The 12,053-nt window shown below is 35.1% G+C and overlaps 1 long non-coding RNA gene across 6 annotated transcripts in view; it reads left to right on the forward strand.

Annotated features, from left to right (window-relative positions):
- LOC137496660 (uncharacterized) overlaps positions 1-12,053 on the forward strand; it is a 148,989-nt gene that overhangs the window by 2,480 nt on the left and 134,456 nt on the right. For all 6 annotated transcript variants that reach the window (XR_012387322.1, XR_012387321.1, XR_012387323.1 and 3 more), the window contains exons 3-4: positions 405-512; positions 3,766-3,810. This is a non-coding gene — a long non-coding RNA (uncharacterized lncRNA). The remainder of the gene's footprint in view (positions 1-404; positions 513-3,765; positions 3,811-12,053) is intronic.

Here is a 12,053-nt window from a genome sequence, read left to right on the forward strand (position 1 = left end):
TATTGCAGAATACAGCCAGGCTGCACTGATATATTTTTATGCACAACCTTTGGAAAATTATAAAAGAATTAAATAATGACCATTTGTATTGCAGAAAGTTTATTCACACTTTTTTTTAAAGTGTTAACATAAGAGTGTGCTCACAACATGTACAGGATAATAAAACAATACACTCAAATTCAGCAAGGTATTGCAAATACAATTACAGCCTCTAGTAATCGAATCTAAATCTGTTATTTTGTATTAATGGCCTCAAAATTTCTATAATCAATTTAAAACAGTCATTCACAGTTAATCAGCTGTCTGAGATGTTATAACTGTCTGTTTATTTCTGATGCTGGGATTCTTCTGAGGTTTGACACGAATGAGCTGTTTAAAGTTTCTCTCTTTGTTCTGTTTTTTAGCAGACTCAAGCGCATGGAGAACATTAGAAACTGGACACATATACCACATCCACAGTAGACATCTTCAGGGATTTTCATCGCTTGTTTTTATTTTCAGAGGCAATGCAGGTAAAAAAAAAATATTATTCATCTTAGAGTAATACTTATTACTTAATAGTAGGGCTGCTCGATTTTGGGAAAAATCATAATCACGATTATTTTGGTCATAATTTGTAATCACGATTATTCCAAACGATTATCAGTTGAAGTCAAAATTATAAGCGCTCCTGAGAATTTTTTTAAAATAAATATTTCCCAAATTATGTTTAACAAAGCAATGAATTTTAACAGTATTTCCTATAATATTTTTTCTTCCAGGCTTATTTTATTTTAGCTAGAATAAAAGCAGGTTTAAATATTTTGAAACCCATTTTAAGGTCAATAGTTTTAGCCCCCTTAAGCAATATATTTTTTGATTGTCTGCAGAAGAAACTACTGTTATACAATGACTTGCCTAATTACTCTAATTAAGCCTTTGAATTGCACTTTAATCTGAATGCTTGTATTTTGAAAAATATCTAGTAAAATATTATGTACTGTCATAATAGCAAAGATAAAAGAAATCAGAAATTAGAAATGAGTTATTAAAACTATTACGTTTAGAAATAAGTAAAAAAAAAAAAAAAACTTTCCATGAAACAGAAATTGGGCAGGAAAAGGGTTGCTAATATTCAGGAGGGCTAATAATTCTGACTTCAACAGTATACATACAGTTATTTTCCACCCTGCAAAGGAAAGAGAACTAAATACAATAGAATAAAAATATAAAACAAACTGTGCTTTAACCCTTAGAAAAACACTTTAGCTACGAAAATTCTTCAGTCAAGAGCAGAGAGGGATTTTCTACTTGTTGTTTGATTAATGATAAAAACAGGCGGCAGCAGGAATTTTTCGCGGTGTCACTTTAATGGTTTCTCTTTTACGTGTCTTTTGATTCTCAACTCGTTTGTTTATTACACAAATGAGGGTTAATCTGAATAATCACTAAACACCGCGTTTTGACACCTATTTGACCATTAAAGCACTCACATTAAGATGACTTTAGATGTCTGCGCTCCTGTGCTCGTCTCAGCGTGCGAATGCTGACCGGCACGCGGTCTTTTGCGCTTTTGAGAGCAACAAATGTGTACAGCTGGAAAGGGTGCGGTATATGATGCAATAATCGTTTATCTCGATTAATGCTTTTTCAAAATGGTTTGAAGCCAAACTGAAACTGGATTTTGGATTAATTGCACAGCCCTACCTAATAGTAATTCATTCAATTCAACACTCCTGATAACACTGACTGTGGCTTATAAAATGAGTACACACACCAAATCAAAAATCAGATGTCTTTGTTTTCCATTGCTATGACTGAACTTTAAAATAGATTTACATTTAGCAGATGCTTTTATCCAAAGCATGAAGATAATAGAAGCACTTCAGATCCTCAGAAAACAACAAGTTGTAGATGCAGTGACAAGTCTTAGTTATTTTAGCAGTGTGTGTATTTGTGTTCTTTTTTTTAAATGAACAAAGAAGCAGGACAAACAGATCATTAAAGAATAAAATAGGGAGTGCTATAGAGTGGAGGAACTATGAGGTCACTTTGTAGGCTAATCGGCTGCTAGCATAAAACTGGTTCCCTCGTGAAAATCCCTATGGGATTTTCCCATAGGCTTTTCGAAGATTGCAAATAATAAGCTCTGTGTTAAAACACTGTTCATTACACTTGCACGTTTTGTCCAGCCAGATAATCCTCACACGAAAATACAACTTTGAGCACTTTTGGATTTTAAATACAAACGCAAGAATTAAGGGTGTTTTCAATTTTAAATTGAAATCGATCAAAATTTATGCTCAATTTCGGTTATCGAATCAAAAAATAGAATCGTCGATGCTGCCACGCCCCCATGTCACATCAGCTTGACTTGCCAAGCGGGAAAAAACGCTTGTTGAAGTGCTTGTTAAACTGCAGATGCGGGAGACACGTCGACAGAGCTTAAACCCTCTCCTCTTTCAATGAAGTCGCCGGTGTGGAAGTATTTTGAATTTCTAGTGAGTTATGTTGACAACGTTCGTGTTGTAGACAAAAAAAAACAGTTTGCAAGCTCTGCTATGTAAGTATTAGAGTTGGGCCGATAGACGATGGGCGCATTGCGATCCTTCGCCCCGCCCCCGTTGCAAATCCGCTGGCGAAAAATACACACTCAGATCCTGTTCACACTAATAGGTCTTTGTTTTTAAATGACATTTTAGAACAACAACGATCCACATCCACACTGGTGTGTAGCATTTCTTAGCATAACGACACAGATAGTATAACGACACAGATCACTGCCTATTCATGAGTCCCGCAGAAAAAAAAGTGATTGACAGGTGGTAATTATGTGTGTAACTTACCTTTATTCATTTACTGTATGATTTGTTTATGGGTAAGACAAAGACCATGCAGGTCAGGTAGTTTAAACGGTAGGCTACAAATAATTAATTCGTTATTAATCAATTAATTATTCATAATCGAATCAAACCGTGACTTTAGAATCGAAAATGTAATCGAATCGAGGGTTTGGAGGATCATAAAACCCTTACTAAATAAGTTTAATCACTATAGCCTGACAGATAAACAAATAAGATTAAAACCTTATGAATAAATAGTATATCTCGTAAGATACTGCATGATCCAAAAATAGTATTATTTAATAAATTTTTTAAGTTTTCATTACATTTTGGGCATGAAATCCATGCTAAATCCACCCTTCTGATGGGATCTGTTTAATCCAGGTTTTTTGGATCAAAGTGATCCAAATCCTACAAAAAAGGTCTGAAAAACCCAACCTAAAGATTTGATCCGGATCAAAACCAAGATTGGATTACGTGATCTAATCCGATTAGGTAATCCATTTTTTTTCTTTTGAAAAACCCATTTTCAAGATTTGATCCAATCAGTTATCCAAAATCCTAGTGGATTACTTTTGAAAAACCGGGCCCTGGAGTTTGTTTGTAATTATATTTCTGTGTTGCTTTTAATTTAGTTGTCATATATGTCTAGTTATGTAAATGTATTTGTTCAACCAATTTACTTTAATAATAAAAAACAAACTAACATTGTGTTTGTAATGATTAGCATAGTTTTCGTTGGCGATGTTTGCAAACATGGCCGTAACAGTTGCATGAATCCAAATGTCAAAATGGGAACAGTGTCAAATCAACACTCTCTTCAGTTAAGTCTCTTGTCTTTCAAAAGGCAGTGTGTTTCGAAGGCATTGTGATTTTTTCTTTCGGAAAAGTTTTGAACTGTCCTAGTTAACTGGCTGATCCTGCCTGTGGTTTGTTTTCCCAGCATGTCGCAGCTCCCCGCCGGTGTAGTACAAGGATCCAGCGACGGGTACGTTACCCCAGACGGAGAGTCTGTCTTCTCCTTACAACATTTCCCAAATTCAGAACAACGTAGCGACCTAAAAGTTTCACAATTTCACAAATCAAAAAGAAAATGATACATTTAGTTTTGAGTTATTCCTGTCTTTGCAATTATTACTGCTATGAAGCCAGTGTGTTGCCATGCAGTTTGAAATAATGCTGGATTTGCTTGTAATTCTATACACTCTTAAAAATGCTGGGTTTCACACAATTCATTTATGTTGTCCCAACACAAATCAGTTTAGTAAACTCAACAGATTTAAGTGGATTGAATATAAAACAATTAAGTTGTCCCAAAAAACCTTAAGAATTGTGTTGTTTTAACTCATTTTACATAAGGAGTTTAAACAAGCTCCAACATATTTTTTTGAGAATAGGATTTTATTTATTTTTTTTATCTTGGTCTTTTTTATTTATATGCAGGCTACCTTTAATTGCATTGGAAAGTAGCACCATTCCATTTGTTATGTTTATTTTTATATGAATATATTTGTGATGCTGAATGACGATGGAGAATTATTTTGCCAATATATTAACATTTCATTTTCACAATCTAAAACATTCAAAATGTGACCAAATAATAGAATAAAATAAATCTGAAGCAGAACAGGTTTTTGTTTGGCAAGGCAAGTTTATTTATATAGCACATTTCATACGTAATGGTAACTCAAAGTGCTTTACATAAACAAGAATAAAAGAAGCAATAAAATAAAAATGATTCAAATAATTAGAAAATGAAAAAATGTGTTAAAATAGGTTATCAAAGAATGAAAATGAAAAGAAAGATTTAATATTTGAATAATATGAATCTATAAAGTATATATTAATTATAGTTTGCTTAATGATGTTACTGTATATTTCATCTGATTGACACCCTTTTCTCTGTTAGTAATTACCAATGTTTAGGATTTACCAATAATTATTTATTATATTACCAATAATATAAAAACCAAATCAAATCACTTTTATTGTCACATCATCAGCAGCACGTGTGCTATGATGAGTGAAAAGCTTATAGGTGCTGGCTCCAGACAATACAAAATACAGACAGTGCAAATACAACAGCATACTCCTCAAAAAAAAAAAAAAACACGACAATGTAATATTGAAAGCGATTATGTCATATGAATAGGTGTACCCATAGTTGTGGGCAGTATTGTTTCAAGTATGGATTGTTAAAGTGCAGTGCATGCTACATATTGATGGTGTGCAGTGAAGGGTTTGGAAGAGTGTGTCTGTGTTGGGAGTGTTAAGTGTTCAGATGTTGTTGTGGAATCTCGACAAACATCTTCTAAGTTTCAAAAAAGAGGCTGAGGTCTTCGAAGTTCTCAAGTTAAAGCAGTTTATTGTTACAGCATAGGTGGTCAATTGATCTCTCTCCCACCAATGTCCAAAAACCCACAGTTTATATACAGTTTTGTCCCATAGTCATCGTGAGTTGTGGTGTAGCATCACGCCATTCCCGGGCTCCAATAGGATCCTAGCTTTTTAATTAATAGCTGTATGTTTTTCTGTTTTTACATATCTTAAAGGTCATACAGCATGTGCTTACCATTATGTGTTTGCATATGATCATGTTGTTTCCATACTTTCTAAATGATTCTATTTATGTATGCTATTTTGGCAAGGGTTGTTTTTGTCTTGGTCAATGCATACATTTGATGAAATGTATTTCTAAATGTATTGCATACGCTCTGTCGGAATGTTTTCATTTAGGCGCATACGTGCTGTGCTTCAATTGTGAGGCCCTCAATTATAAGGCCCTGCATGTCTGTATGTCTCTTCTGCATCACTTGAATATATGTCTTTCTATAAGTTTTAATAGTGTATTTTAATTATAGTCTTTATTTTAATAGTGGCAGATAGTGATTACATAATAAAAGTTCTTCTATATGCATCAGAAATTCTCCTATAATGTCTGCATCAAATTAAATGTACAAAATGGATGTAATATACATGCTTTCTATAAATATATGACATCCATTTTGTACATTTAATTTGATGCAGGCACCAAAATGAGACATCTCATCATTAGTTTTGATGAACAAAACGAACAAAGGATTGACAAAGCCTTCATATGTTCACTGCTTAGTTGAACTAAACCTAAAAAATTATTGACCCAATTAGAAACGAATAGATGCAAATCCAAATATAGAATGCAGATGAGAGTTTCAGGCAAAATCTCACACCTGTATTGCTGTGCTTGTTTGTGTGGACAAACAACTAAGCAAGACTGATTACCGGTCTGATTACTCTATGCAAATTACACTAATGTCCATGCCAAAAATACATTTTAGGGAATCAGCACGTTTCAATCCATCTCTCATTAAGAACTGCGATGAGGAAGAGAGGGTGGGGGGAAAAAAGCACGTGTAGAAATAGAGCACAGAATTTATGTGCATTGATCTCCAAACCCCCGGAGTCTCAGTCATGCCCTAGCCTGATTTTCTCCTCCGGTCCATCCTCTGGGCACACATGTTCGCTGGCTGAACCTCTCACTGCTGGTCTTACTCTCCCGTGTGCAACCTACAGGCCTGCGCTTTTCCTTGTGTTTTTTTTTTTTTTTTTTTCAGCAGCAGCGCTTTGTATCAGATAGCATCTACGCCTTTTTGAAGAGAAAAGTTCAGCACCATGGATGAAAGCAAGCTGCTTTTGTCTTTATGTGAACGCGACTTCAGTAAAATTAGCAACATGCTGTGCAAGAACTGAACCTTAAAACTTTCTCACCTTCAAATCCTGGAAACGTCCTCAAGATAGACGACCGCAGCGGCGAAAATAAATTAGGCAGCATTGTAGCATGTACTGAGGTGTCTGTTCACTTACAGCCCACACTGCATATATTACAACATAAAACACTCAGAAATAAAGCTTCTTCATTAGCATCAAAGATTCTGTGAAGATCTTTTACATTTTTTTCGAAGCTTAGTTCTTTATACTGAAAAAAAGGGCTTTTTAGATTATTAACATGTTCACACTTAAAAAATAATGGTTCATTTTAGAACTGATTTGGGATAGTTCACCCAAAAATGAAAATTACCTCATCATTTACTCTCCCTTTTAAAGGTGCAGTACGTAATTTTGACACTCAGTGGTTGAACTAGGTATTGCACTTGAGGATCAAAACAAACACAAGTGCAGGTTGCCAGATTGTATGTATGTATGTATGTATGTATATATATATATATATATATATATATATATATATATATATATATATATATATATATATACACACACACACACACACACACACACAGTTGAAGTCAGAATTATTAGCCCCCCTTTGAATTTTTGTTGCTTTTTTTTAATACTTCCCATATTATATTTAACAGTGCAAGGAAATGTTCACAGTATGTCTGATAATGTTTTTTCTTCTGGAGAAAGTCTTATTTTTTATATTTTGGCTAAAATAAAAGCAGTTCTTAATTTTTTAAATACCATTTTAAGGACAAAATTATTAGCCCCTTTAAGCTAACTTTTTTTTTCGATAATCTACAGAATAAACCATCGTTATACAATAACTTGCCTAATTAACCCTACCCTGCCTAGTTAACCTAATTAACCTAGTTAAGCCTTTAAATTTCACTATAAGCTGTATAGAAGTATCTTGAAAAATATCTAGTAAAATATTATTTACTGTCATGATGACAAAGATAAAACAAATCAGTTATTAGAGATGAGTTATTAAAAACTATTATGTTTAAAAATGTGTTGAAGAAATCTTCTCTCTGTTGAACAGAAATTGGGGAAAAAATAAACAGGGGTTCTAATAATTCAGGGGGGCTAATAATTCTGACTTCAACTGTATATATATATGTATATATATATATATATATATATATATATATATATATATATATATATATATATATATATATATATATATATATATGTGTGTGTATATGTGTGTGTGTGTGTGTGTATATACTAGGGCTGCACGATTTTGACTAAAATGAGAATCGTGATTTTTTTTTTTGCCTAAAATAAAGATCACGATGTTCTCACGATTCTGTAGATATTAAATAAAGGTTAATTTGAGTGGGCTATTATTATTGTTATTCTCAAACATGTGGTAAAACAGCAATAGGCTTTGTGTAGCTGTACTGTTGGTTAAAATGCTAAATTTTGTATAGACTTGGAATGGTGGACTTAAACAGACTTTAGATTTGTCCTGGTCATTAATGCTGATGATAACTCTGATGTTAAATTATTGCGTTTGAAACATATACAATCTGTAATTTCCATCTTAAAGCTTATGTAGGTTCTGTTCACTAAAGTAGACTTCATTCAGAGGCGCGTGCACTCACAGTCGCTGTGGTAACAGCTGACGGCCAGCTCACTTCACGTGTGATTTTGCTGTCGCAAATACAGTACATACCTGAAAACAGAAATGACATTTTGGGGTGAATTATATCTTATAAAAACAGCATTTGACCATTTCAACACCATTTGGAGTTGTCCACGTTGCTGAACAACCTATGTAAAACACTGTGAAGACTTGTGCGGCCACCATTGCTTCTCTCCTGAACTTGAAAATATGATTGACAGAATCGTAGAAATGCTGGATTAAGATCATCGAGATCGCAATCTTTTTACGATTAATTGTGCAGCTCTAACATATACTCAGTAGGACCTCCACGGTTTAATGCATATATGAATGCATATATGCATATATGAGTTTTAAGGTTTCGCAAAAAAAAAATTTAGCTTTTACTCCAATCTTTTAATTACTGTCTGAACTGGCTCTGGGAATGTTAAAAAGTATGTCTAAGTGCTGAAACAAGGCTCCCTGTGAGTAAATGTCCCATCAATGAGCACTAAAGTTTTATGTGCTTTTTACTGAACATATATACCGTACCGAAACCAGGACCTAAACCTGAAAACTGTTCATAATTATTATTGTTAATAAATTAATTGTATAATGTGACAATCTACTGTTATAATGTACTTTAATGACATGCTGGCTTTTATTGCTCTGAAGCCTAAACAAATTATCTGGAAATACTCCCGCAGGTTTACTAGCAGATCTCTAATTAGAGAAACACAGATGGACGATTGATTATCTTTAGCCTTTGTATCAAAAAGAGTCCAGCTGGAGGTCAGAGAGTGAAGATTGTTTCACGCGGAAGGTCTATATTTCTTTTAAGCTTCGGTCAGTCAGAGTCACGCAGGCCTCCTGAGAGAGCTGCATGCACGCTCACAGCCAGACGTTTTTGCACGAAAACCACCAAACGCTGTCATTCCATCGGCTGGCTTTGCCATCCGAGCCCACCAAGCCCCATACAAGGGAGAAAAAGTTACTGTTTTCAGCATCAAATATAGATGGGCTGGACATGAAGTGTGTTTGTGTCCGTGGGCTCAAGCGTGTGTTTGAGCTGGTGGAAATGGAGCGTTTCAATTCATTAGCCGCAATGTTTCATTCATGAGAGAGCTTTCACTGCCCTTCCACACCGCAAGGCTCAGAGTCACGAAATTAACTACACATCCAAAGATGTCCAGTACTTCTCTCCATTGCATCTTTATTTTATATATATATATATATATATATATATATATATATATATATATATATATATATATATATATATATATATATATATACATATACAGGTCTTGCACCATATTTCGTCGGTGTATGATACGGCTCATTAAGTTACATTGTTTCCAATTTTGTTAGTGTGAACCTGCCGTTTGTGATGCTTTTAAATTAGGCTTTATGCTTTCACATTTTTAATACTGTTACCTTTCACAGAAGCACACCATAAGCATTGACTTAACAAAATATTAATAATTATGCTATATTTTAGCATTGGCAACTGTGCTGTCAGGCACGGATTGGCTAATCGGGAGGACCTGGAGAATTCCCGGTGGGCCGGTCCGTTTTTTTGGCCGCAAGGACCAAAATCTTTGGCCTAGCTCCAGAATCTGTTGCTCTCAGCAGTCACACTTTTTAAAATTAATTTATTTATTTACTTGACCACAGTCTTCTTATTCATTATTTTACCGCAGCTATGCTCTTTTTATCTATTTTCTCATAGCCTCGTGTGGTACAGTGGTTAGCATGTTAGGTTATGACGCCAAGAACCCGGGTTCAGTGCTCGTCTGAGTAACATTTTTTTTTTTCATTTTTATTGTTAAGACATATAATACTTTAAGGGTTGTGGAACATTTGAATTTCTAAAACAGCTGTTTTCTCAAAAATTCATTGGAAATGACCTTATTTTAATATAGTCAGTGGTGAACTGAGGTGGGCTTTCTAAGGCTTGAAACTCCAGGGCTGAAAAAGAGTCCCACTCCGGCCCTGTGTGCTATATAATGAATGTCGATGAATTGATTGCTAACTGTCAACAATTCAAATGTGACTCTTTCTTCTGACAAACTAGTCGTAAGTTTAAGAAGTTGTTTATCAGGGGTTTTTTTTCTCACCCAAAGTTAAAATGATGAGAAAGTCAACAAGAGAGAAAAGGAGAAACAATTTCAGCCGTGCCCCGTCTGCGTAGTTGGCCCTAAATTGAAGAGGCTACGTGAATGTGCCATTTGATTTGATTGCTTATGTTGATAGAGCTGGCAGAATGATCCCTCTGAGGCTGTTCACACACAAGGAGAGGGAGATTTGAGGGAGGACTAAATCCTGCCTGTGTCCACGGCGCTCAGAGGAAGACAGAAATGCATTACTCATGCGGCTCCTTATCAGCTAAAAGAGTTTGGCTATTGGTGCGCAATTAGACGTGCTAATCCTTGACTTAAGAAGAGCTGGTGAAACAGCCGCCATGTTGGGTGGGCTCTGAGACTCAACTTTGCCTGGGTGTTTTCAGGTCAGACACTGCAAGGCACTTTACTTATTTTGCACATTTCATAGTATTTTAAGTTGCTTTACATAAATGAGAATGAAAAAAAAATACAAGTGTAAGAAATCAAAGTAACAAAGAATAAAAATGATTATATATGATTAAATATGCTACCTGACAATCAAAATTTTAGGAACAACAAATAATAACTTGACTTCTAGTTGATCATTTGGTATCAGAAGTGGCTTATATAAAAGGTAAAGGCCTCTAGTTTACGCTTATTTTGCCAAAATAAAATATGATCATGCCTTGATTTTTAATTATTTAATTAGGGCAGTAAGTTCTGACTTTGCTTAGACAAAATTCTTGTCACTTAACAGAAATAATGTACAGTATAGAATATAAAGTCATGCTGCAGTGGGAAATGAATGAATATTGTGTATGACTCCCATGAGCTTGGAGGACTGCATCCATACATCTCTGCAATGACTCAAATCACTTATTAATAAAGTCATCAGGAATGGCAAAGAAAGCGTTCTTGCAGGACTCCCAGAGTTCATAAAGATTCTTTGGATTCATCTTCAATGCCTCCTTCTTTACCTTACCCCAGACCTAGGGCTCTATTGTGACGGTCCATGCGCAAAACGCAGGGCGCAAACGCTTTCAGGGCGTGTCAGGACGCGTTTTTGCTAATTTAAGGACGGGAAATCTGCCTTGCGCCGTGGCGCATGGTCTAAAAGTGTTGAGTTTATTTTCTTAATGAGTTATAGGTGTGTTTTAAGAATAAACCAATTAGAGTCTCATCTCCTATTCCCTTTAAGAGTCAGCTGCGTCGCGGCAAGAGCGCATTCGCTATTTACAGGACGCAAAGTAAGGCTAAGTGGAAAAAATGAGCATTTCACAAGCAAACAGTTGACAGTTGACAGTTTTTTAACAGAAAACTGTTAAACAGAGCATCTACTGCATGAGAATGAGAGATAATGGATCACTTTCACTTTTGCTCTTGGATAGGGAAACCTTTATGCACAGACATCAATTAGTCTATAAATAAATAATTTTGATTGTTAAGAGCAAATATTCGTTTCAAAACTATTTCTAAATTCAGTTCTAATAAAAAAATAATAATAGCAAAATGTGCTCAAAAACCTGAGTTATATCCTAAAACACATTATTGTTTTGGGTCTGGTGACTGGGCCGGCCAATCCTGGAGCACCTTGACCTTCTTTGCTTTCAGGTATTTTGATGTGGAGGCTGAAGTATGAGAGGGAGCGCTATCCTGCTGAAGTATTTGCCCTCTCCTTTGGTTTTAGTATAATGGGCAGTACAATTGTTTTGATATTACAGACTGTTGATGTTGCCATCCACTCTGCAGATCTCTCGCACGCCGTCATACTGAGTGTAACCCCAAACCGTGATTTTTCCT

The sequence above is a fragment of the Danio rerio genome, chromosome 11 (assembly GCF_049306965.1).
Source record: "Danio rerio strain Tuebingen ecotype United States chromosome 11, GRCz12tu, whole genome shotgun sequence".
Taxonomy (NCBI): domain Eukaryota; kingdom Metazoa; phylum Chordata; class Actinopteri; order Cypriniformes; family Danionidae; genus Danio; species Danio rerio.